Here is a 26,135-nt window from a genome sequence, read left to right as displayed (position 1 = left end):
GTAAGAGGTGGGAGAGTGAAAGACCAGAGTTGCTGGGTTAAAGGTCGCTGGACTGGAACCCTGTATAGGGTTCCCCTAAGGTCACTGGTGGAGTGACACACTAGGGATAGCCCATTTGGGGACATCTGGAAGCAGACTCTGAATATACCATTGAAGCAGGGAGAACTTTAATGTGACTTGTCCGGAATGCTAAGCCATGAAGAGGAAAGTTCTGTAGCTCCAGGTTCATGAGAGGCCATGGAGTGAGTGGAAAGACAGACTGAGTAACCGCAGGAATTCCTTAGATTAGCCATAAGGAGGCACAGCTGGGTAATGAGTTGAGCAGCCCCTGTCACAAAATCAAAGACCAAAGTTAGAAATCTCTGACATCAGTACATTAGCAGTATCTAACTCATTATTGTAAAGCACGTTAGGATGCTGGGATATAATAGAGAAAAGATGCTACCAGTACATAAAATCAAATTCAATTCTATTGGTTCTGTTTTTTCAATGACATTTGTCTAGAAAAAGGGCTAGCATATACTACCAGAGAAAACAAAAGGAAGTGCTGGAATGTATTATGGGTTAATGCAGCAGCCAAGCAAGGTTAGAGTCAATGACAGAATAGTCACTTCATGGCTGTGTAACATCATCACAACATATTCTCAGTGCATTCCTATGTATTTAAAGTAATTTTATGTTCCTGCAGAGATGCAATCCTTTGTTACCAGTAAAAACCTTGTTGGCAATGCCACCTGAGTTACAAATCAATCAAATGGAGTTCTGAGCTTGATTAATGTATTCACTCTTCTAGATGCAGAGATCAGAATAGTTATAAATAGGGCTGTCAAGCGATTTAAAAAAGTAATCACGATTAATCGCACGGTTAAACAATAGAATACCATTCATTTAAATATTTTTGGATGTTTTCTACATTTTCAAATATATTGATTTCAATTACAACACAGATTACAAAGTGTACAGCGCTCATTTTCTATTTATTTTTGAATACAAATATTTGCACTGTAAAAAACAACATAAATAGTATAATTCAATTCATCTAATACAAGTACTGCAGTGCAATCTCTTTATCATGGAACTTGAACTTATAAATGTTGAATTATGTACAAAAATTACTGCATTCAAAAATAAAACAATATAAAACTTTAGAGCCTATAAGTCCACTCAGTCCTACTTCAGCCAATCGCTCAGACAAATAAGTTTGGTTACAATTTGCAGGAGATAATGCTGCCCACTTCTTGTTTACAAAGCCAACTGAAAGTGAGAACAGGTGTTCACATGGCACTGTTGTAACTGGTGTCACAAGATATTTACGAGCCAGATGCGCTAAAAATTCATATGTCCCTTCATGCTTCAACTACCATTTGATAGGACATGCATCCATGCTGATGACAGAATCTGCTCGATAGCAATCCAAAGCAGAGCGGATTGAGGCGTATTTATTTTCATCATCTGAGTCAGATGCCACCTGCAGAAGGTTGATTTTTTTTTTTTTTTGGTGGTTCGGGTTCTGTAGTTTCTGCATTTGAGTGTTGCTCTTTTAAGACTTCTGAAAGCATGCGCCACACCTCGTTCCTCTCAGATTTTGGAAGGCATTTCAGATTCTTAAACCTTGGTTGAGTGCTGTAGCTATTTTTAGATATCTCACGTTGGTACCGTCTTTGTGTTTTGTCAAATCTGTAAGTGTTCTTAAAACGAAAATGTGCTGGGTCATCATCTGAGACTGCTATGACATGAAATATATGGCAGAATGTGGGTAAAACAGAACAGGAGACATACTATTCTCCCCCAAGGAGTTCAGTCACAAATTTAATTAGTGCACTATTTTTTTAACGAACATCATCAGCATGGAAGCATGTCCTCCGAAATGGTGGCTGAAGCATGAAGGGGCATATGAATGTTTAGCATATCTGGAATGTAAATACCTTGCAATGCCAGCTACAAAGGTGTCATGAGAACGTCTGTTCTCACTTTCAGGTGACATTGTAAATAAGAAGCAGTCAGCTGTATCTCACATATATGTAAAACACCTTTTTTTCTTAGTGATTGGCTGAAGAACAAGTAGGACTGAGTGGATTTGTAGGCTCCAAAGTTTTACATGGTTTTGGTTTTGAGTGCAGTTATGCAGCAGCAAAAAATCTGCATTTGTAAGTTACACTTTCATGATCGAGATTGCACTACAATACTTGCATGAGGTGAATTGAAAAATACTATTTCTTTTGTTTATCATTTTTACAGAGCAAATATTTGTAATAAAAATAATATGAAGTGACCACTTTACACTTTGTGTTCTGTGTTGTAATAGAAATCAATATATTTGAAAATGTAGAAAAACTTCCCAAATGTTTTAATAAATTTCAATTGGTATTCTATTGTTTACCAGTGTGATTAATCACGATTAATTTTTGTAATCACAGTTAATTTTTTTGAGTTAATCGTGTCATTTAACTGCGATTAATTGACAGCCCTAGTTATTAATGAAAGCTCTTTGGCTGGTGAAAGAAACAGCTTCTAGGCATTTTTCAAAGTGAAACAGGAAATACTGTTCTAGAAGGAAAGAAGTCACTCAAAACTAATTGTTATGCTATGCAAATCAGGCCAATTAATATTAAGTTTGACAGATATGTAAATTAGCAACACAGCAGCAATGCTATAGCTTAGATATTCAGAGTGCAACGATCTCATGCTATTTTATTTTGAACAGCACAACAGTGTTGGGGTGGAATCCAAAAGCCATTCCTGTCCCAGCTGAGATAAATAAGCCTCTGAGGGTGATACTTTTGGGCATATTTTTGGAATTCCTAATAAAAAACAACTCTGTGTGAGGTGACTGTGCTCGAAAGCATTGCAGTTCAATAGACATTCACATAACAGATTACAATTGTTGAGGCTGCAGGGAGACAAGAAAAAAGTGTTGCTGATATTCTCCTTGCAATCATTACAGTGAGCATGAGGGAGAGTAATAGTGGTAAAGTGAATAGCAAGCTAACAATACAAGGAGAATAGTTAACTAATATGTCACATTCCATAGCAATAAAGGAATATGACCTTGAAATGCCCCCGCTCCCCCCGGCCCTTAGGGAATGCAACTATTCTGTACACTTGTTCACGCACACACAAATTCATAAAGCTGATGTAATTTTAATATGATTACAACTTACCCTTATATGCAGATTTTTACTTCTTTTTCATGGTTCATTGTACCTGAACTTTAGGGCTTTATAGTACATTTTCAGACACTTTTGATTGCCTGCACCTTGGGTGATTCTCTGCAAACCTGAAACAGCTGGATTTTTCACAGAGATGAATATAACCTTTAGTATTTTCCATTTTATTGTGACTGTAAAGTTAATTTCATTTAATGAAATCCAATTATTCACCACATCTACTGCCATGTGTTTTTGCTTCCAACATTGTACCTTAACTTGCTGCTGTCTTTTGAATGGAGAATTCTTTCCTTCAGATGGCTAATACCATCTAACGATGAGAAAGAGGAAGAGAGCCTTTGAAAGGTTTCAACATCCATTTGTATAACTTGCTTCTCATAATACTCTCTGCTTTAAGGGCAGTAAGCTTTCCCATTCTTGTTGGATCACTAATTAGCTCCTTATTAACTGCCCACCCTTCCTTATAGACTTTTAGGAACAGATGCTCCATCTGCTTAAATATCTGACATGTTGCTCCTAACAAATGTTTATCAACTTCAAGACACTTTAATACTCACAAGAGCATATTGAGATGGCTGTCATGGGCACAATCTCATCACATACTGATATCTGTTGAGGCTGCTAGGAAAGAGACTGAAATCCAGGACCTCTACGGTGGCATTCTCAGAAATGCTTCCAGTTCCACGCGCAGGGCCAGGTAGGCAGGCAGAGCTTCAGAGTCTCAATGTGTGGATGAGATGATGGTGTAGAGAGGAGGGGTTTAGATTTATTAGGAACTGGAGAAAATTTGGGATGGGGGAGCCTATACAGGAAGGATGGGCTCCACCTAAACCAAAGGGGATCCAGGCTGCTGGCACTTAACATTAAAAAGGTTGCAGAGCAGTTTTTAAACTAAGAGCTGGGGGGAAGCCGATTGCTGCAGGGGCGCAGGTGGATCAGACAGAGGAGAGTCTACTGATAGAGATTCTCTAGGTTTTAGTCAGGAGGAGGGAATGGAAAAGGAGAAAGTATGGGCCAGATCAGGTGAGAAACGGTCACATAAAGAAACTGACACACCAGAAAAGGGCAGACAAATAAACAATGACAAGTTTTTAAAGTGCTTGTACACAAATGCTAGAAGTCTAAATAAGAAGATGGGTGAACTAGAGTGCCTCGTGTTAAAGGAGGATATTGATATAATAGGCATCACAGAAACCTGGTGGAGTGAGGACAATCAATGGGACTCAATCATTCCGGGGTACAAAATATATCAGGAGGGGGGTTGGCGGGAGGGGAGTGGCACTATATGTAAAAGAAAATGTAGAATCAAATGAAATAAAAATCTTAAGTGAATCCACATGTTCCATAGAATCTCTATGGATAGTAATTCCATGCTTTAATAAGAACAAAACATTAGGGATCTATTATCGACCACCTGACGAGGACAGTGATAGTGACAATGAAATGCTAAGGGAGATTAGAGAGGCTATCAACATAAAAAACTCAGTAATGGGGGATTCCAATTATCCCCATATTGACTGGGTACATGTCACCTCAGGATGAAATGCAGAGACAATTTCTCAATACTTTGAATGACTGCTTCTTGGAGCAGCTGGTATAGGAACCCACAAGGGGAGAGGCAACTCTCGATCTAGTCCTGAGTGGAGCACAGGATCTGGTCCAAGAGGTAACTATAACAGGACTGCTTGGAAATAGTGACCATAAGATAACAACGTTTAACATTCCTGTGGTGGGAAGAACACCTCAACAGCCCAACACTGTGACATTTAATTTCAGAAAGGGGAACTATGCAAAAATGAGGAGGTTAGTTAAACAGAAATTAAAAAGGTACAGTGACTAGAGTGAAATCCCTGCAAGCTGCATGGACACTTTTCAAAGACACCATAATAGAGGCTCAACTTAAATGTATACTCCAAATTAAAAAAAACACAGTAAAAGAACTAAAAGAGAGCCACCGTGGCTTAACAACCATGTAAAAGAAACAGTGAGAGACAAAAAAGCATCTTTTAAAAAGTGGAAGTCAAATCCTAGCGAGATAAATAGAAAGGAGCATAAACACTGCTACATTAAATGTAAAAATGTAATAAGAAAAGCCAAAAAGGAGTTTGAAGAACAGCTAGTCAAAAACTCAAAAGCGAATAAAATGGTTTTTAAGTACATCAGAAGCAGGAAGCCTGCTAAACAAGCAGTGGGGCCCCTGGACAATCGAGATACAAAAGGAGCACTTAAAGACGATAAAGTAATCACAGAGAAACTAAACGAATTCTTTGCTTCAGTCTTCATGGCTGAGGATGTTAGGGAGATTCCCAAAACTGAGCCGTCTTTTGTAGGTGACAAATCTGAGGAATTGTCACAGACTGAAGCGTCACTAGAGGAGGTTTTGGAATTAATTGAGAAACTTAACAGTAACAAGTCACCGGGACCAGATGGCATTCACCCAAGAGTTCTGAAAGAACTCAAATGTGAAATTGCAGAACTATTAACTATGGTTTGTAACCTGTCCTTTAAATCAGCTTCTGTACCCAATGACTGGAAGATAGCTAATGGAACGCCAGTATTTAAAAGGACTCTAGAGGTGATCCTGGCAATTACAGCCCGGTAAGTCTAACGTCAGTACCGGTCAAATTAGTTGAAACAATAGTAAAGAATAAAATTATCAGATACATAGAAAAACATAAATTGTTGGGCAAAAGTCAACATGGTTTCTGTAAAGGGAGATCATGTCTTACTAATCTATTAGAGTTCTTTGAGGGGGTCAACAAACATGTGGACAAGGGGGATCCAGTGGACATAGTGTACTTAGATTTCCAGAACACCTTTGACAAGGACCCTCACCAAAGGCTCTTATGTAAATTAAGTTGTAATGGGATAAGAGGGAAGAGTCTTTCATGGACTAAAAACTGGTTAAAAGACAGGGAACAAAGGGTAGGAATAAATGGTAAATTTTCAGAATGGAGAGGGGTAACTAGTGGTTTTCCCCAAGGGTCAGTCCTAGGACCAATCCTATTCAACTTATTCATAAATGATCTGGAGAAAGGTGTAAACAGTGAGGTGGCAAAGTTTGCAGATGATACTAAACTGCTCAAGATAGTCAAGATCAAAGCAGACAGCGAAGAACTTCAAAAAGATCTCACAAAACTAAATGATTGGGCAACAAAATGGCAAATGAAATTTAATGTGGATAAATGTAAAGTAATGAACATTGGAAAAAAATAACCCCAACTATAGATACACTATGATGGGGGCTAATTTAGCTACAACTAATCAGGAGAAAGATCTTGAAGTCATCATGGATAGTTCTCTGAAGAAATCCACGCAGTGTGCAGCAGCAGTCAACAAAGCAAACTGGATGTTAGGAATCATTAAAAAAGGGATAGGGAATAAGATGGAGAATATCTATTGCCCTTATATAAATACATGGTACACCCACATCTTGAATACTGTGTACAGATGTGGTCCCCTCATCTCAAAAAGATATACTGGCATTAGAAAAGGTTTAGAAAAGGGCAACTAAAATGATTAGGGGTTTGGAACGGGTCCCATATGAGGAGAGATTAAAGATGCTAGGACTTTTCAGCTTGGAAAAGAGGAGACTAAGGGGGGGATATGATAGAGGTACATAAAATCATGAGTTGTGTGGAGAAAGTGAATAAGAAAAAGTTATTTACTTGTTCCCATAATATAAGAACTAGGGGCCACCAAATGAAATTTATGGGTAAATAAAAGGAAGTTCTTCACTCAGCGCACAGTCAACCTATGGAACTCCTTGCCTGAGGAGGTTGTGAAGGCTAGGACTATAACAGGGTTTAAAAGAGAAATGGATAAATTCATGGAGGTTAAGTCCATTAAAGGCTATTAGCCAAGATGGGCAAGGAATGGTGTCCCTAGCCTCTGTTTGTCAGAGAGTGGAGATGGATGGCAGGAGAGAGATCACTTGATCATTACCTGTTAGGTTCATTCCCTCTGGAGCACCTGGCATTGGCCACTGTCAGTAGACAGGATACTGGGCTGGATGGACCTTTGGTATGACCCAGTATGGCCATTCTTATGTTCTTATTAAAGGGAAGGTAGAAGGCTTTAGGTCTGATCCTTTTCATTTCTACCTCTTGTTCCACTCCATGGCTGAATCTGACAGCAGAATCAGTCAGGGTGCTGGGTATCCTGGTTAAACCAAACTACTTCCACTCATTTTCAGAGCTGAGGTTTTTTGTTTTGGTTTGTTTTTTTCCACAGAGAGGAGTTTTCATGTAACTTTGTGGATAAAATCACTTGGCTCTATATTGAACTATCCACCCCTAGGTACCAAAAAGGCAATATAAGAAAATGGGAAAGAAGTATAAATGATCCTACCTCTTTCTAAGCTACAGGAGAACTTGTTGGTAGGGAAAGTTAAAAAGAGTTTATGGCTTCTGTTCATTAAAAGCTTTACAGTTTGTCCCCATCAAATGTCTAAATATGTCCCACTAGTCTGATGGGGCATATTTCTCCACATGGGTTCCAATCTGGCATTTGTTGAGTAGCCAAAGCATTGGTGACAATGTCCTCATCTGCACCCCGATCCTGCATCAAGAATGGGCAGAGATAGGCATCTCCCTGTAGCCCCATCTTCAGCACTGAACTCAATGAGAAGGATGGGGCTTTGAGCACACCGGTCTCATCAGCATCTCTCATGGGCTAGCTTAGGAGATCCTTATTTAGCAGGCTGGCTTTTGTGGATTACATTTTTAGGGAAAAAGAAAAGGAGGACTTGTGGCACATGAGAGACTAACCAATTTATTTGAGCATAAGCTTTTGTGAGCTACAGCTCACTTCATTGTATGCATCCAATGAAGTGAGCTGTAGCTCACGAAAGCTTACGCTCAAATAAATTGGTTAGTCTCTCATGTGCCACAAGTCCTCCTTTTCTTTTTGTGGATACAGACTAACACGGCTGCTACTCTGAAACCTGTCATTTTTAGGCACTTATCTCTCCCCATTCATTGTATAGGGAATCTGCATGCCTAAGTCAGCTTTGTGGAGTACGGTGATTTTCAAGATGCCTGAAAGTCCCTTTGTGGATCCAAGCTTCAGGCCTTACCCAAGTCTCCACTCATCTCATGCATGGTCGTGTTCATGGAAAACCTGCCAGTCTGACAGACTGTAACTGAAGATATGCTGTAGTTGTGCTACATGATGTAATTGTAATGCTGTCTGCAATGCCATAGTTAGAGTTAAGTCACTTTCATTATGAACTTCTGCTCTCCAAGCACTTTTCCAAATTATTGCCCTGGGGCAATAAGGGATTTTTAAAAATGTCTGGCAAAATTCTGTTTAGTTATTTTTGAGTTATCTGAGAATAAAAAAAATATATATTTTCTGCATTTTAACAAATTGCTCAAATGCAAAGATGGCTTATGTATTAAATGCAACATGTACCACAGCCCTAGACCACTGGCAACAAGTATCTTTGGAATGTTTGAAGAAGTTTGGCTTAGAAATAAAAATGTAAAAATCAAGTATTGTGCATATGCTACAAGTATTTATTTAAAAGTAAAGGAAATCACATTTCATTCCCTTTAAATACTAAGGAGATTTAAAGAAATATAATAAGCAAGATTTAAAACAGGAAAGTTAGTATAGTTAGATGTCTGTCTCCAAGAACAGCAACTTAACTTTTATACATGTGCAAATTGGTAAACACCACAGAGTAATGTAGAATATTACAGATAGGTCAGGGAGCTAAGTTTCTGGTGCCAGAGAAAATATAACTTTGAATTTCCTAAATTTGACATCTACACTATAAAATTATACATTTTAACCTATGTGGGGTTTTTTTTTTTTGCATTTAAAATATTATGAACTGACTTAAAAAACCTCAATGAGGTTGACGGGTGTGAATGTACCCTTCAATTAGTATACCAGTAATGATAAGTTTAATAGACACCCAGCTAAGACAAAAGGGTTATATGAACCGACCCAGGAGCTTTTGCTAAGTATTGTTTTGGGTAAAGTGTGTGTTCATGGAGGAAGGGAGACTACAGGGCAGAGTTAAAGGGGGAAAATCAAGAAAGCCAAGCAACAGCCTATGAACACAGTGTATGACTCTGCAGGGAAAAAAATCTAGGAAGAAAGCTTGTGTGTCTGCAGTTAGCTAAACCAGTAGATCTCCCAACATCTGTGCAGATCTTGCAGGCTCTGAAGAAACCAAATGCATCTTCACATTTGCTCTGCTGTCTCTTCCTCCCTTTGACACCATAGCTCCTTCAGAAGACACGCTACAATTGGCTGATTTCCCACAGTGGCAGCTATGGAGGGCTCTGTACAATGTTAACACTACTTTAAGAGGCATCAGCACCTGACTGGATTGCCTATAGGAAATCCACTAGCTGTGGTACAGAACATACTCACTGGGAGTGGCTGCTCCTTGGCTCCACTTCTGCTGCACCTGAAATCCCACAAAAAACAATTTGTTGAAGCCTCCATGGAGCCCTAAGATGACCAGGGAGCCCAATACAGGACAGGTTTATGTATCAAGTCAGGATCCAATAATTTTGTTTCCCCTTCATTGAAGGAGGCAGTAGTGTAGAATATTATTCCATGAAACTGCAAAGATCCTGGCTGAATTCTCTCTCTCTCTCTCAAACACACACACACACACGAGGGTAAGCGAGTTCTGAACAATACTCACATTGTCATTTTATCATTTATTGCATTTGCCAAAAGCGGAGTTAGACACATTCCTATTATGTTTGCAAACTTCAGAATTAGCAACTTGAGGTTGTGCTAATTATAAATCAATGGAGAGAAGTCACAGTAACTTTAAGACACTATTATCAGATACCTATTGTGTGGAAACATTAAAAACATGTTTTTATTGTTTTTAAATTGCCATCAATCAAGGCCTTAATTGACTCTCCTTACTCCCCTCTCTCCCCACATAAACATCCCGGAGACCATACTTCATAACCATACTTCTTTCTGGTCAAGAAGAATTACACTTTGAGACCCATCACTGTTGCTCCCAAATCATCTCAAGGAACCAGGCTTGAGTTATGTGAGGCATTTCCCCTACCCCTAAATGTTTGACAAGCTCACTCTAACATTTCCAGCACCTAAAATGCTTTGTAATTTTCAGCACTTAAAAAAACTGTCACCGATTATGAGTAGACATGTGCTGAACTACCTGATGTTCAGCAAGTTGTCAAACAGGATTATCTGCCACATTATAGTTCAATCAGAATATACTTTCATACTAGAGACAGCTTGATTGATTATAGTGAATCCTGGGTTCTGTTTGACCTAATCGTATAGAAAATTGTTGGTTGGACAACAGGCTAGTCAGTTAGTGAGGATCCCCTTGACATGGATGATGAGTGAGTCAGATAGAAAATGCCTGGTTTAGTATTAGTTCAGATTTTTGTTCAATGTAGCAATAAGCCTGTGAATCACTGAGCCAAAGTCAGCCACAGTGCAAGTTATCCAGTTCCATTGATTTCAAAACCTACTTAAATCCTCTTAAACTCATCATGTGCAATAAAGGTGACAAAGGGTACGATCCAATTTTCACTGCAGTCAATGAAGAGATTCCCACTCAGTTCAATGCAAGTTGTATCTGGCCCCAGATATTCTAGACAAAGATGTGCACAAAAAAATCTTGGTGCAGGTGAAACTGGTAGAAATAAAAGCTGCAACCATTTTCATTTTTACTCCATTTTTAAAGAATTGTAACAAAAAGCCATTTCCACTGGGGAATATACTGTCTGTTTACTATAGAAGTGTCTACCCTGAAAATGGCTAATCACAGTTTGGGTCAAATTTATCCATATTTACAATTTTGCCCAGGAATGGAATTGTGCCAGTTCCACTCTGCAAAGCTGCTGGCACTTTGGCAGAAAGGATGAACTTGATCAAATGTATAAATACAAAATGAAAATTGGTAGTTTCACATAGTTCTCATCCTGGATTGCCTGGGAGAGTTCCATAACTGAAATTGTGTCAGGGGTGCAGATGCATATGTTGTGGTTTTCTCTGCAATCTGAGAATAAGTGTGTATTAGGGACCACAATACTTGTATACCTAGGTACACATCCCCACAACAAGCTTAACATCAAAGCACTACTGGTGCTATTGTCATGCAATAACAGTGCTGAAATCAGATCCTGCTATATATAATGGCCATGTGACTTCTTGTCATGCGACTTCTTGTAATGCAGTTCATTATGGCATCTCATTAATGGATAATAGTTTATATAAGTCACATCTATTTAGCATACAAGAAACAGTGTGATTTATATGTATGACCTACACATAAAAGTTCACCATTAAAAAAAAAAAAGCCAGCACTTCACACCAGATACTAGTTATTCCCGTACTAATTATATTCTGTGCTATTCAAAGAAACAGCTTGATATCACTTGATTATGACTGAGTAAACCTAAAGAGAATTTGATTATTCTTTTAAAATGTTAATGTATCCCACAGTCAAAATCAGCTTTTTGAGGCCCATGGGTTCTTCATTTGCAGGACCAAAAATGTAAAGAATCTCAACTTTCATTTTAAAGGTGTACATTTTTAATCCTTTTCCTTGAGAAGATAACCATGCAAATGTAAACTGACAATCTGTTGCAAACAGAGCACTAGAAGTTAAAACCTTCTCTGTGATTTTTCCTAAAAAAATATCTGCCTCTGTCAAGGTCTGGCCTTTGGTGCTAGTGAAAAATAAGACCACAGGTTCCCTCAAATTTTGGGAAGACCCAAGATCAGTTTAAGGCTGTGCAGGGCTGTGTCTAACACACAGGACTAAAAACAGGAGGAACTTGTGCATTGCAACCCTGGTTCTGACATGAATTCTTTCTATAGCTTTGGTTAAAAAAGTGTATTTAGATTACTTTCCTTTTCAATTTGCTATTGAATACAGTTAAATACACAGACTCCATCCAGTACAAACACCCAAGCTCTATTTCTGCTGCAGAAGGCTTGAGGATTGGATCGGGGATTCCAAAGATTCCTACTACAAGTGCTCACTCTGAGTTTGAAATAAAATTTGGGGTCTTACAGACAGCCCCCCCCCAACCTGAAGCAAATACTCACCAGCAACCACATACCACACAACAGAACCACTAACCCAGGAACCTATCCTTGCAACAAAGCCCGTTGCCAACTGTGTCCACATATCTATTCAGGGGACACCATCATAGGGCCTAATCACATCAGCCACACTATCAGAGGCTCGTTCACCTGCGCATCTACCAATGTGATATATGCCATCATGTGCCAGCAATGCCCCTCTGCCATGTACATTGGTCAAACTGGACAGACTCTACGTAAAAGAATAAATGGACACAAATCAGACGTCAAGAATTATAACATTCAAAAACCAGTTGGAAAACACTTCAATCTCTTTGGTCACTCGATTTCAGACCTAAAACTTCAAAACCAGACTCCAACAAGAGACTGCTGAATTGGAATTAATTTGCAAACTGGATACAATTAACTTAGGCTTGAATAGAGACTGGGAGTGGATGAGTCATTACACAAAGTAAAACTATTTCCCCATGTTTATTCCACCTCCCACCGTTCCTCAGACATTCTTGTCAGCTGCTGGAAATGGCCCACCTTGATTATCACTACAAAAGGTGTCCCTCTTCCCCACCCCCGCTCTCCTGCTGGTAATAGCTCACCTTAAGTGATCACTCTCTTGTTACAGTGTGTAACGTAACACCCATTGTTTCATGTTCTCTATGTATATAAATCTCCCCACTGTATTTTCCACTGAATGCATCTGATGAAGTGAGCTGTAGCTCATGAAAGCTTATGCTCAAATAAATTGGTTAGTCTAAGGTGCCACAAGTACTCCTTTTCTTTTTGCGAACACAGACTAACACAGCTGCTACTCTGAAACCAGTCATCCAAATGTCCACACAAAAATGAACTAGACAAGGCATGAGTCAGCTGTGTGGAACCATTAGTCAAATTGCAATAACTTATTTTCTTGAACATACCAACATCTGCGGACATGTTCTTCTTCTTTGATCACTCCTACTGCTGTGATCCTGGTGGGCAGGAGCTGGTTATGTTTGGGGTACCAAGCCTGGGAATAAAAGTGTTTCTTAGACTCACCCAAGACAGATAAAGCCAGCTTTTTACATATGAAACTGCCTCATAAAATTAAATTGACCAGTTGTTAACAAGGAGAGGGCAGATGCACTGGTCTTGTTGGGCTGCTCTTGGCATAAGTCTAGAAGCGGGAAATGAAGGTGGCCATCTTCACACTCTTCCCAAATTCTGGTATTGACTGTTTGTCCTAATAGATGAGAGCAGCCTAAGGGGCTGTTCTAGCAGCCAAAGGAGCACTAGGGCATAGGTAGGGATGTCGGGGCCAACAACCTTTTCCATTGGACACATATCCCCACCAGCCAGTGTAAGAGTAACATTATTGGCTCTATGCCAAGGTTTCCCTGTATAGGAAGACTCCTCCTGGGCCAGATCTTGAAAATATTCAGACACCCTTCATTTGTTAATCATTGTTCCATATAAATAAATACATTTAAAACTTATATTCAAAAACTCCTGCCTAGAAGAAAGCAGTAATTTTTCACATGCCTTTAAAATACTACAAAAAGATTTTGCATGATTCATATATCAAACAGGTATGTGCAGAATTTTTTACAGAGGTGAAATTTCAGAGATTCTAGGAGCTTGAGGTCATTTCTGATTAAAACTGATACAGTGTGTGCCTAGATAAAAGGGCACCACATTGTTTTAAATGAGAGTACTGGATACTGAACTTGAGCTCAGCAGGAAGAAAGATTTGGGACTGATTGAAAGATATACTACACCTCTGTGTGCTGCCCAAATAAGTTACTATGCTCTATGTCAGACAGCAAAGTATTGTGTCACCATTTATCTGGGCATAACACTCTGGCACCATCATTTGGTAATGCAATATAACTCTGAGCAATGCAGAATAATTTTCTGAAGAGCATGATAACTTTAAGCCAGAACCTCAGTGTCACAGCCTGGCTCACTCCCCCTCTCCCAACAGACACCAGTCTGTTGTGACTAGACCAACCCCAACTGCTGGATCCCATGTGGTCCTTAGTAAATGGGGTCCAGGCAGAGCTGGGTAAATGTTCCTCATTCTCTAAGTCACATCCCCAGTTACAGACCTCATGTCTACGTCCCCTTCTGGGGACATGGGGCTCTAGAGCCCAGCTGTTTTAAACCCCAGAAGCAGTGCTTCAGCCCTCCTCAGTCCCCAGTTGCTGATACATTATCTCTCTGAGCCCATACATGTTCCCTTACTGTTCTACCTCACTGTGGCAGCTCTGGGCTTCTTGATTAAACCCCTTCAGGCACAACATGGCAGGTAAGCAAGGGGCACAGGCTTAGCTAAGGAACTTCTCAACGACAGGCACTTTCACCTCTGAAATAACCAGTCACAGATATTTGAAAAACCCCAAAACAGTCCTAAGATGCACTTCCCCCCCTCTGTCCAATTTATCTGACCCCTTCTGTGAGTCTGCAGTCTGGCCAGCATTGCCGTCAAGGAAGATGGCCTCCTGCCTTCTCTCTCCTCTAGCCTGGTGTTCTAGCAGGTCAAAGTGGATAGCCGCACAGAGAACATTTTCTGTATGTTTGTTTCTCTGACCCCTTTGGCCTTGAGCCTAGGCTTGCAATGACAGCCCCTCCCCCAGCCAGGCTTCTGTGTAGAGATAGTGCATGGGTCAGTAGTTGAGGGACACTCAGAGTTCATAGCTCTCACTACAAAAGTCTTCTCTGATCTGTCTTACACCCTTCTGAACAGCACCATGTCTAGAATAGACTGGTCAGGACCAGGCTAGTTTTTCAACACAAAACACAAACTAGCAGTTAATACACAGCATAGGGGGCAAAACAAAAATGGAGTTCACCATTCAGTACACACGTCTTCCCCTCTGTCACACTCAGCTGTCTCAGACTTCTGCTTAGTGTAGGCCAAGGGAGAGGAAGGAGGCTGCAAAGCTGTCTGGGGCACCTTTATACTTCCCCACCACCCATGGCTAGTCTACCCCCTCCCCACACTGTAATTCAGACCCAGAGACAGACAGCCTTAGAGCTGCTCTACTTTATATTATCCTCTAACAGCCCCTTAGGAGCACCAAGCTAGCTAGCAATTCTCTAACAGAAAGGAATCCACAATCACCCTATCAAAGTAACTTTCTAGTGCCCCCCCACCCCCATATGCTGCTTGAGCAGCACAGGGAACCAGAATATTGACCAGCATCTGGCCTTTTCAGCTAAATACCTTATGCCCAGCTATTAAAAAATCCCTAAAGATGTATCACTGGTATTATACATTTGTGGGAGGTACAATAATTAGCAGCCTAGGAAAAGATCAGAGGGACTTTTAAAAGTCTTACTTTAAAGCAGGCTTGCTCTAGCAAGATTTGTTTTATCTAGCTAGAACTGATTCCTGTTTACTGCCTCTTTTATAGGATGCACCTGGGAGAACCATGTGGCCACCCTGATTTGGGGACTATAAAAATGAATCTTGGGGATTTGCTTAGGAAGGCAAGCATTCAGAGGGGGAAAGTGCTATCTTAAGAGAGTACTAGAGGAGATTTTAGACTACTTAAAAGTATGTCAAGTTTAGGGGAAGTTATGTATATTGGGAATGTTAAGCTATTTGTTCTTTCTTTTTCACGAGTCCTATATTTATGCTCTTGCTATGTCTGTTAAGGGCTTAGATAACCTTTTTGTAAGGTGTTCTTTTATCCTGTTGGAGATCTTAAAATTCTATTTATGCCTCATGCTCTGTGTTGATCAAGAGTTGTTAGGGTAGTGTAGACTTAGAGGCTACAAAACACACTCTTGCATTAATTCTAATAAATCTACTATTTTTTGAGCCTTTTTACCAGAAATGGAAACATGAATACTACAGTAGGGGGAAAAAAAAAGCTGTTTAGACAGCTGTCTTAGACAGAGGAGTTAAGTTGCTGCTGACTCCTCATTTATCTCTAAAGCAACACAAAGGGCCAGTCTCTAATCTCTCAAATTGATGTCAATCTGTGCAATTGGTCCCGATTTACACAGGTATGACTAAGATTATAATTTGGACCAAAACTTGTGTTCTTTGAAGAGACATTCTTTCCCTGTTTTCTGGACTAGAGAACAACCTCCAGTCCCACATTCTCCCTGGATTTTAATGCACCTGCATGAATGGAAGTGTGGATTCAGAGCAAACCACTATTTCTTCTAGAAACAGTTAATTTGACTTTTGCTGCCTAGTGGGTAATATAGACATTAAAACAAACATTTGCTGCAATGAATTTCTACAATTGTGAAAATGTTGTATAAATAACCTTATCCCTGACTATTTTAGTAATAGATGCACTTGTCAGGACACTAGGTCCCTCTTATGAAAGTAGGTCTGTTCGCATTTCCTAAGGCTGCAATACATAATGATTTTTAACAAATTAACAATTGCTTTTTTTTAGCTTCAAAGTTCTATAACTTGCTTTCAAAGGAAATTAAGCTATATTTTTTACTGTTACCCAAAGTGTTCCTTCAGGTACTGGTAACTAGCTCCAGTATCTTTTATACAGTACTATGATTCTTCCCTTCTACAGTTCTGTGACCTTGTTCATTATGCTTACATTACATTATACTGTCTCATCTTACATTCTGAATACTGTCTACTTTCATACCTGCTAGTTAGCCATTTTATCTTCTTTGCTTTACTTATAATCAGCAACAGTGTTTGACTTAGCACCCTGGTCTTATTATACACTAGCTAGCTTCTAACTGGAATAACACTATAAAACAGCTTCAAATAAAAATGCTAAACAATGTGTAAACTAAGTATGCCCTCTCTATTAGAAAATGACTATTAAATTATAATTTTATGGGGCAGTTCTTTGACAAGGTTTAAAGGTCTGGAATAATCTTAGTTTTACTGCAAAAAGAATGAGAGAGATTCTCATGTTGCAGAAGAAAACTATTAGTCAGTTAGTGTGTTATTTCATGTTAACTACACAAGCCACAAAGAATTTTTAGATCTCAATTATTGACTTCCCCAGTCAGTAAAGTTCCATGTAGGGTGATTTTATTTGAACACTCTGTACATGCGCTCTACATTGTGTTGGAGAGTCAGCTTTTACCTACAGAGGCTGAAATTAACTTGTAGCAATAATGTTTGAGGCTATTGATTTTATTAAAGTGATGGCCCCAATAAAAATAGGCAACATAAGCCAAGGCTACACTTGATATGAAACTCTTGTATTATATAAATATATTGATAGAGGATTATAGAATAATGAAAACAAGATCTAAGCATCATATTAGTGAATCAAATTCATTTTTTAAATAGTAAACCAAAAGCTTTTAGAACTCAAAAACGAACCTTTCTTTTTTAAATAGGGAAACAGAAGTTAAAAAAAAAAGACATTTCCTGATATCTAAATCCTTGAAATTCAAAGGATAAAATCACAAGATTTCTCACCAAAAACTCAAGGATTCCCCAGCAATACAAAAAAGATAATTATTTAGGTTTGTTATATCCTCAAGTCACTCAGAGGAAGGAATCAGTGACCTGCATGAACAGTTGGAGAAAATTCTGGATAAAAGAAAAATGTTATTTATTAATTTTCTGACCTCCTGAAAGAGGCAGTTGGGGAGAGAATGGTACCTATCTTTGATCATTCAGTAGCGTAGCGCCACTTTAAGGGGAGGCTCTCTATAAGCAGAGTTTCATTGTGGATGTTGCAATGCATTGTGGAAGTATTTGAAGTTTCACAAGTTCACAATATTCCCTAAAAGCTAGAGATGGAAAAAGCCTATTGGGTCATTCACTCCATCTCTCTGCCAATGCAGGATTGTTCCCAATAATGAAATTACTGACATTTTGTCCAATCTACTTGTAAATGATATATCCAATTAGGCTTCCATCATTTTCCTTGGGAAACTATTCCAGTCTAATACTTCACTGTCAGGAAGTATATTTAGATTCTCAGCCTTTCTGAACACCATTCCATTATTCCTAGTTAATCTTCTTTGTACTTCCATTATACTAATATTCCTTTATACTTCTACATGAGTAATTGCTCACCTTCCTTGATAGATACCTTTGATATTTCTGTAGACAGCTCTACACTCCTCCCCCCCCCCACACACACACTAAATTTGTTAGCTCTCTGTCTCTGATGTAGGTCTTTTAATCTTTGCTCATTAGCCAGTGCCTCTAGACTCCTGATCGTTTTACTTTTTGCTCTTCTTTCAACTCTACACGAAACTGTCAATAACCTTCTGGTAATGTAGAGCTTGGAATTTAATGCAATATCCAGGTACAGACACACAAGTCAGCTTCCTGATCTGTGGCGTGATGCTTCTGTACATGAAGCCCAAAATTGGAATTGTCTTTTTGGGTGTCATATCACATTGCAAATCTAATTTACTGACCCCATCAATCCTCTTGTAGGTATGTTACAGCCTTAACTGCCTTCAGGTTTCTCCTATCCATTGAGTATGTGTGGTGTGGATTATTTTTCTTAAGATACATTGCACATAGTCTGATTATTTTATTTTCTACCCAAGCTTAAAAGCTCTGAAGTCTGCTTGTATTTGACTTTGCCTCTTTCCAAGGCTGTTTGTAGTTTCATTGGTAAATCTCTTCCACATTGTATTTAACTCCCTCTTTCCAGCACATGCATGAAAATGTGGAAAAAAGAAGAGATGCAGCACCAGTCCTGGCAGTGCTCCATCACCACTGTGCTATTTATCATCCCTCATTATTAATGGTTTGTCAACCAGCTTTCAACCCACAGGATAGTTTTCTCTAGCCAAGACAATTTTACTTAATTTTTTCTAAGTAAGATTTTATGAGGCAGTGTTAAATGCTGTACTTAAATCAAAATAAATGATATCTACTTCATTTCATCTATCAAATGAATTTGTGGTTTGGCCAACATAAGCTATCTGAGGAAGCAGTGGCTGGCAGTGGGAGGGGAGCAGAGCATAGGACTCTATTGTCTCCCCTCTCCTCAGAGACTCAAAGTAGCAGCCAGCAGAGAGACAGAGAGCTAGGTATACAATTCCCTTTCTTCCTTTTCTCTTCCCTCAGAGGCAGGAAGCAGCAGCCAACAGAGAAGCAGAGAATAAAGACTATAATTTCCACTTCTCAACTTCCCCTGAGGGACAACCACCAGCAGGGAAGTAGAGCCTGCAGCTCCCTTTGGGGTCAGGGCCTGCATCTCTTTCCTGCCCTCCCCTCTGGGGCAAGAAGCAGCAGCCAGCAGAGAAGCTGGGAGGAAAGCCTAAAATTCCCTCTGCTCAGGGACAATAAGCTGCAGCCACCAGAGAAGCAAGGAACAGGGCCATCAGCTTCCTGTTCCCCTATCCATTACAGCAGGAAGCAGTAGCCAGAAGAGGTGGGGACTTCTCATGTTCCTTTCCTCCGTGTCTTTTTTTTAAAGAATGACATAAAAACTGTCATGGCCATAAATTTGGTAAAAATGAGTTTGACCGTGGGTTCAAAGTTCAGACTGAAACATATTTCTGCCACACTGCTTACTCTCTCAAATGCTTTCCTCATATCAGGTGAGAACATGGCTAAAGTATTGATGGAATATTGATAAAAAGCGTTAATGTCCACCAGCTAATCTCAGTTATTGGAACCAAATCTATTACACATACAGACATCTTGGCTAGGGTCAATTACACTAGGAAGAACAGTTTCTTGTCTCAAGTTAAAACTTTGTAAAGGTGTTTTAATCTGAGTTGGTTAGAGATGTAGGCCTGTGACTGACAGAAGTGTCCGCTGGATCATTTATTAGTCTCAACATAACAGTACTGTATGTGCCCATGTTGCTTTTACATATTGCAAAAGCCCTTCCTATTTGCCTTACAAATGGGTTGGACTATAGTTTTTTACCCTGGGCAAGTCATTTCACTTCTGTGCCTCAACTTCATCATTTCTAAAATATGGATACTTCATAAATCATTTGTAGAGCTATGGCTCTGTCGTAAGGTTTATTATTTTTATTTATTATGTAACCTGATACAATTTCATTTTACATTTTTAAAGACTATGTAGTAAATTATTGTCAAGTTAGAACCAGCCAATGTGATATATCATGGTTAATAATTAACAAGTAGCTGTTATCCTGCATTCTCCTTTTGAAAGGAAAGCACACAGAATGAGAGAAATGATCTTCATCACAACTGGAGTTTTCTTTCCTCATTTTAAAAAACTCTGAAGCTTTTTCAGCTGTGTTTCATTTGCTACGTTTTATCTGTTCAAAAGGTAAAAAAGGTCTTCCATTTAGCTAGTACAAAATGCACATTTCTGCCTTGTGAACTTTTTTGAATTTTTTTATGTGTGTGTAAGGATGGTGTACAGAGGTGTTAATGGGCTCCTGTGACAGTAGGTGTTAAGTTTCATTTAAAGATTTTGTTTTCCCTGGTCTTATGAGATTGCATTGCATGTACTGCTTGGTTCTGATTAATTCGTTTTTGCTGTTTCTTTCTCAGTACTGGATTCTCTTTTCTTTACTCACTTTCAATTGTGTCATCGTGACTTTGTTTTTCCCCCTGAATCTTCTTGTTCTGAGAATATGCCCTTACCACAAGTGCTTCATTACGGTGGGCTAGAATTTGTTATTTATGGATTTTTCCTCAGCAAATGCTGCTGCTTTTACAGTATCTCTCAATCATATGTTTGGTTTTTCATCTCAGATTCCAAGCAGTAGGGAAGATAACCTCATTAATTAATATTTCCAAACAACATTCAATGGAACTACAGGCTTGATCTAGCCAAAATCATCCCTAGCCTTTCCAGCAGCACTAGCCCTACAGGGCCTCAGATTCTGCATCTGCTGGAGGGTGGTTCTTTTTCCCCAGAGATGTGTGTCTGCCACAGATATAGAGATATCAAAAATCATCCCCAACTGTGCTCTGTGATCTGAGTTGGTGGTGGCGACTCACTCTGGGAAAGAACTTCAGCATTTTGTATGTGTATCTCTATCCAAGTGAAAGGCATAGCATGCACTTTTGTGTTGTAGCAGGCTATGGAAGCAGCCAAACTGGCTGATAAATACGCCACATAATGCGGCAGTCTTTATTTTGTCCTTTTGCAGCTAAACTCTTGGTGACTGCAAATCTGACCTGGGAGAAAAGTCCAGCAAAGGAGTTACCCTCTGCATTTTGAGTGATGTTATATTTTTGGAAACATTTGTCCGGGATAATCTTTTGTGAAGTTTGTTCTATTTTGTGTTCCCAGTGAAAATGATATTCTTGTAAAATTAGGCTAGAGAACATTTTAAGGAGACTATTCTGTGTCAGGAAGCTCAGACTAGGAACATTCTTATTATTACACTCCTGTGGCCACACCCCAACCAGGCAACATTCCGTAGCTCTCCCTCCCTCTCACAGGCCTCACCCTGGGACTTCAATTCTCTTATATTGTGCCCCATTGGCATACCGGGGTCAACTGTAAGGAGGCTCCATGGGGAGCATGGAGATGGTAGAATGGCTCTGTGCCAGTATGCTGGCCCTCATCACAGCTGTCCAACTGTGACACACGTTGAGGACAGGGGCATGCCAATGCTTGACTCAAGGTGTTATTGGCTGCAAAAACAGCCCCTTAGGGCTGCTGGAGCCAAATGTAACTTAGGGCAGTCTTAGAGCTGCTTTAACTTATTCCAGAGACTGAGGAGACTGAGTGAGGCTGACAAAAAAGACTGCAAAAGTGTTTTAAAGATACCTTTGCACCCCCTGTTCCTGTGCTTCCCGCATTTCAGCTACAATGGAGAATTTGGCACTGGGTTCTCAAAGGCAGTGTAGATTAAATATTACTCTAAAGGGGAATTTGAAAATCAGGAAAAAGAGGATTTGGACTGCTTTTTGCTTCCCTGTCACATACAAAAATCCTCAGACTATCAGCCTACAAACCTCTGATAGTAGACTATAACATATACAGCAAAAATGTGGCAAACAACTTTTTAAAAACATTTATGTTTAAAAACGACTGCCCCACCCCACTGCCCCCTCCCGCCCCGGTTAAGACATTATGGTTACTAACGTATTGTGCTTCGGCCAAACTATGAGATGCAACACTAAATATCCACGTTGACATGCCTGTGGGGGGGAAGGATAGCTCAGTGGTTTGAGCATTGGCCTGCTAAACCCAGGGTTGTGAGTTCAATCCTTGAGGGGGCCATTTAGAGATCTGAGGCAAAAATTGGGGATTGTTTGGTCCTGTTTTGAGCAGCAGGTTGGACTAGATGACCTTCTGAGGTCCCTTCCAACCTTGATATTCTATGCCTTGTTTCTGCCAAGGAGCAGTTCAGTTATGGCATTTACAGCTCAATAAAAACAACTAAAATGACTGCTTATGCTGGAAATGTGGACACAAATACAACTACAATATGGCTCCAAATCTCCTTCTGCTGAAATCAATGGCAAAACTCCCATTAACCTCAGTGAAGCATAGATATTTAACTCTGTTGGACCTGCAAACACCTCTACAACTTATAGAGCTATTTCTTTTTAGTTATATACAGGAACAAAGTTCTGACCCGTATCTGGATCTTCCCCCACACAATGTTCATCAGTGTTTGGACCTGGGTTTCAGTTTGGTCTTATTTGTAGTTTTAAAATATCTGTGCTGCAGAGTTATTTACCATATAGTGACTGTTTTTTGTACTTTGGCTGTTCAACCTATTAAAAAGATCACTGCTGTGCACTGGCCAACCCTAAAACAAAGATATTTTATGTACTTAATTAAAGTGTCATATTTTTCAGAGTTTCCTTCCCATTATTCATGACAGTGATGAGTTATTTACACTATTGAGATATTTTTATATGAATAGATTTTCTCACTTATGATCAGCGTATTGCTACTCAATGACCTTAGGCATTTCTATCACCTTAAAGTATTGATGTGCCTCGTAAAGCTTCATTGAAAAAATCCTCAGTATACCACCAGGTACTGTTATCTCCATTTTATAGATAAGGAAACTGAGAAAGAAAGAGGTTAGTTTAGTGTGTAGTTTGTCCAAAACTACAGAAGAAGTTTATGATACATCCAGAAAAGTAACACAGAGCTCCTAACTTCCAGACCAGTGTTTTATCTACAAGTCCATCCACCATTCAGCATCAAACATCAGACTTCATTACTGTGGAAGTAATTATAGAATAAATGAGGCAGGAGGAGAAGACTGTTAATTAAGCAAGAGCAAATGTCCATTTTCATGCAATTACCTTGGCATTTTTCTATGAAGGGAATGGCAATACAGAAAAATTGCATGGTTGGATGAAATATGCAGGGCAAACCCTGTATTCCCTTATACATGTACAGCCCTAGTTGCCCTTCAGGTTTTGAAAGTTTTCTTTAGTGTGACAGATCCACACAATCAGCCTAGAGAAATCACAATTTATAAGTCAACATATACGAAACAGTACCACATTAGGACAGTATCTGAGACATTCAAATTATTTCATATTTTAAATACAGTTATACTAACTAAAAGGTAGACCTGATCCAATGAGTTTAGTCTAAGTAATTCATGCAATAATTTTAAAAGATATATTCCTCTCGTAGTAGGCAATTTCCTGTTTTAAAAACAGTTTGCCCAAATGTATAGAGTATAATTCTCCACCTTTACTAGAAGGCCACATTAATTAAGCCCACATTAATAGTCAATTGGTTGAGAAGTTATTTAAAATTGACTTCAATAGAACTACTGTGGTACCTACGATAACTCTTGGCAAATGTTTATTTTCAATGGGGATCGAAGAGTATATGAAAAATATTGACTTTTTAATGAAGACCACTGGGCTACTGAATGGATGTAACTGAAAACAGTGTGGCCTTTCACTATAACACACACCTCACTACAATATGCAGAATCCTTGGCACTAGGAATTACCTCATAGACATAGAAGAATATATATATTTACAATGCAGAGAGTGCTGTTCTTGTGAATGTTTTGCAAAACTGTCCAGTCGCTGATGGAAACTGAACTATTCTCTACCAGTCAGACTGCATGTTTACAATACTCAATACATCTGGCTGACTTTAATTGCATTAGCTTTGCCGCACCAGAGGTGGCATAACTTTCATGCGAGCTAATTAGATTTGCTCAATTTAAACAGACACATTAATGCAGCTCAGCAAGGCTCAATTAAATCTGTTTTCAAAGCAAAATCACAATGTGAAGCATTGTGGGTAATGCTATGCAAATTACCATATTGGCAGAGAAGTTGAGTGAGATGTGAGCAGTGCCTATTGGCACAAAGTAAGTTTCTCCAGTTAGATTGCGAAGTCTAAAACAGCAAGACGTGTGTTGTACATCCTCTTTCTTGTGGTGTCTCAAGATGGTACAGCCACCTTTCCAAGCAAAGAAAATGATTTGTAACTTTGTTTAGAAAACTGATGAGCCTTTACATTTCATCCCAACCTTTGTGTCCGTTGTTTCATAGTATCAGTGCTTTCTCTCACTGAGACAACAGCTGAGGCTAATAAAAATACATCTTCATAATGGGATTTCAAAACAAGTATCTTCTCTTGGTGTTTGAATCTTATTATTCAATTTCATTTGCTAATGATCAAACTGGGGCTGAAAGGGACAGATTTAAATTTTTAGATGCCAAGTAATTTTCCTTTAAAATTTACTAAAAATGTTTAGAGAAACAAGAAATGGTAGGTCAGCTCTTACTTATTGTTTCTCTTATTCCCCATTATTGAGTCACAGGGGTTCTTTTACATATTTTAGGGTACACTATGATAAAGACTAAGCAAAATAATCGTAATTATTAACCTTGACTATTTTGTTATTTAAAAAAAGAAGAAAACATTAAGCAACACAAATGACTTAACAAAAATGTTAAACTGGTTACTTCTGTTACAATCTCTATCTGTCTGTCTATGGAGAGCTTTTAACAGAGATTACACATCTGCGATTTTAGGGCCAGTGAACAAGTTGGTTAAATAAATAGCCACTCAGTTATAGTTGGCAAAATGAGAAATCTTAACTGCATCCTTTGAAACTAAAGAAAATATTTAAATCTGCTATTTATAAGAAGCCATTTAAGCTGTTTTGAGACAGGTCAATTAACCAATATTAAGAATCTTAAATCCAATTAAATCCCACTATTTCTCTGTGTACAAATACTCATCCCCTGTCTTCACTCCAGGAATACATGGTCTAACCACTTTGTGATTAACAGGAGAAAATGTTAGTATTTTAAGTTACAATAACATTTAAATATCCCAATAAAATCATTATACAAGTTTAAATCCAATCCATTGTCAGTGTCTTTGTTAACTTTCTCTCACCAATCCATGTTGAGGTTTTGGGAAGGTTTTCCTTGGGTTCTTCTTGAGTCTTGTCTGTTTTTTTTTTTTTTTTTTATCTGTCTGTGGGAGCTAGCATGTGGAAATGGATAGGATGAGTTGTGGAGTCCTTGTTGTCTAAGGAGAGTGTGTATGTGGGGTGTTCAGTTCAGAATCTTTTATGTCTTTCTCCTAATTTCCATGAAATTAATAGAAAACTCGTCTCTTTCATGCTTGTTTAAATTCAAGTTGGTTTCTGTCACTCTGTTGTTGGCTCCATGCCTTCTGGGTTGGTTTAAGTGACACTTTCAGCTCCTAAGTATCCAGTCTAGTTAATGATTATGCAACATTTCTTTAATTGCTGCTGTTTTTCCTGTGACTGGAAAGGTACAGATAACTTTTAAGGTAATTTTACCTTTCTTTTTATTTGGTCTATTTTCTGAGATTTCTTTTACTTTTACAGGAATTAAGTTCTATTTTTTGAAAAGTCCACACTCTCTCTCTCTCTTTTGTAAGAGATTTTAGTTCTCAAAATGGTCTTTTAAAATTAAATAACATGCCTTAGAAAGTCTTTGGCCTAAGCTGTTGACTCTACATGATAATTTTTGTGTCTTCCGGCTTTGGGTGAAGGTTTGCTTCTGCACTGCCAGTAGTTAACTGATTAATTAATTCCCCA

General features: G+C 38.9%; 1 long non-coding RNA gene across 1 annotated transcript; it reads right to left on the bottom strand.

Moving 5' to 3' along the window:
* Positions 1-217: 217 nt before the first annotated feature.
* On the bottom strand, positions 218-13,235 carry LOC311514429. The gene is made up of 3 exons (XR_014709886.1): positions 13,148-13,235; positions 9,555-9,591; positions 218-328 (listed from the first exon to the last, which is right to left on the bottom strand). It is a non-coding gene; the product is annotated as an uncharacterized lncRNA (long non-coding RNA).
* Positions 13,236-26,135: the final 12,900 nt, after the last annotated feature.

This window comes from Lepidochelys olivacea, assembly GCF_965140295.1.
Source record: "Lepidochelys olivacea isolate rLepOli2 genome assembly, chromosome: 1".
Taxonomy (NCBI): Eukaryota; Metazoa; Chordata; order Testudines; family Cheloniidae; genus Lepidochelys; species Lepidochelys olivacea.
The sequence above is the reverse complement of the archived record's forward strand: the minus strand, read 5'-3'. Positions and strand labels throughout refer to the sequence as shown.